Source organism: Halyomorpha halys, unplaced genomic scaffold, assembly GCF_000696795.3.
Source record: "Halyomorpha halys isolate HHAL.00 unplaced genomic scaffold, Hhal_1.1 Scaffold951.1, whole genome shotgun sequence".
Lineage (NCBI taxonomy): Eukaryota > Metazoa > Arthropoda > Insecta > Hemiptera > Pentatomidae > Halyomorpha > Halyomorpha halys.
The window spans coordinates 3,457-4,806 of record NW_027105613.1 but is presented as its reverse complement, the minus strand read 5'-3'; the positions used below and the strand labels follow the sequence as shown (position 1 = coordinate 4,806).

Sequence of the window (1,350 nt, the reverse complement as noted above, 5' to 3'; positions counted from 1 at the left end):
TGTGCCTCGTCATTTCTCGGTTGTTTTTAAGGTTAGAATATTATAAGCTTTATTTTATAAAACTGTAAAACCTTTTATTTTGTTGATAATAATTTTGACAGTAGCAAACCCATTTCAAACACTCTCTTTGCTAACGTCGACTATGGCCGCTAAAGACGTTAATATTCTTGCCACCACATATTGATAACTTTTTCTTGATTATTTTTTTCTGAGTCTTGAGGATCTGATAATAATACAACTTTTTTTAGGCGACGTTTCGCAACTTTCGTGTTTGCATAGCCATGCCCTACAATGAAAAAAACAGTTTTTTAGAACAAATACTTTTTTTAAAATATTACTATGAAACTAAAATTACATAGTGTAATTTATGATTAATAACTATTACAATTAAAACATTACTTACAATTGTATATTATAGTTTATTCTACATTGTGATCCAAATAAATCCAGGTTTGTGCCAGAACTGAATAGGTTTCGAAATGGAGGTAGGTTTGCTTTGGTTTTTTCAACAGGTAACAATTTTTTTCCTAGCACATAGTTATCCTTTTGTTTCTATTTTGTATTTTGTCTGTTTCTATTTAGTGTTCTTAATTTTGTCTTATGTATTTTTAGGTTAGAGTAACATGAATTTAAATTTTGTACTTCTGATTCTTTATTCATAGCTAGGTTCTTATATTTTTCTATAGTAATCATTTCTTTTAAATTTCGCTTAAAGTTGTTTTTTGTGTATATAAAATGTATGATTTTTGATATATAAAATTTGAATTTATGTCCTGTTTGTCTAAAATGTGTAGTGAGAGCAGTTTGGTCAGGTTTGTTGCAGAGTTGGACAAATATTATTCGATTGACGAGAGATGTATACTTTTTTATTCGTGAATTTTCTACAGGAATAATCAATTATTCGTACAAAAACATATGAAAAATATGTGGTATTGATAACTTTTTTCTTGACTATTTTTTTCTGAGTCTTGAGGATTTGATAATAATACAACTTTATTTAGGCGACGTTTCGCAACTTTCTTGTTTGCATAGCCAAGGCCTACAATGAAAAAAACAGTTTTTTAGAAGAAATACTTTTTTCAACTTATTACTATAAAAACTAAAAGTACATAGTGTAATTTATGATTAATAACTATTACAATTAAAACATTACTTACAATTGTCTATTATAGTTTGTTCTACATTGTGCCAGAAATGAATAGGTTTTGAAATGGAGGTAGGTTTGCTTTGGTTTTTCCAACAGGTTTTCCCCCCAAGCATGTGGTTCTTCTTTTATTTCTATTTTGTATTTTGTCTGTTTCTATTTAGTGTTCTTAATTTTGTGTTATGTAATTTTAGATTAGAGTAACA

At 27.7% G+C, this 1,350-nt stretch overlaps 1 long non-coding RNA gene across 1 annotated transcript; it reads right to left on the bottom strand.

Moving 5' to 3' along the window:
* Window positions 1-21: 21 nt before the first annotated feature.
* On the bottom strand, window positions 22-1,241 carry LOC136797046 (uncharacterized). The gene is made up of 3 exons (XR_010844849.1): window positions 1,158-1,241; window positions 404-1,039; window positions 22-286 (listed from the first exon to the last, which is right to left on the bottom strand). It is a non-coding gene; the product is annotated as an uncharacterized lncRNA (long non-coding RNA).
* Window positions 1,242-1,350: the final 109 nt, after the last annotated feature.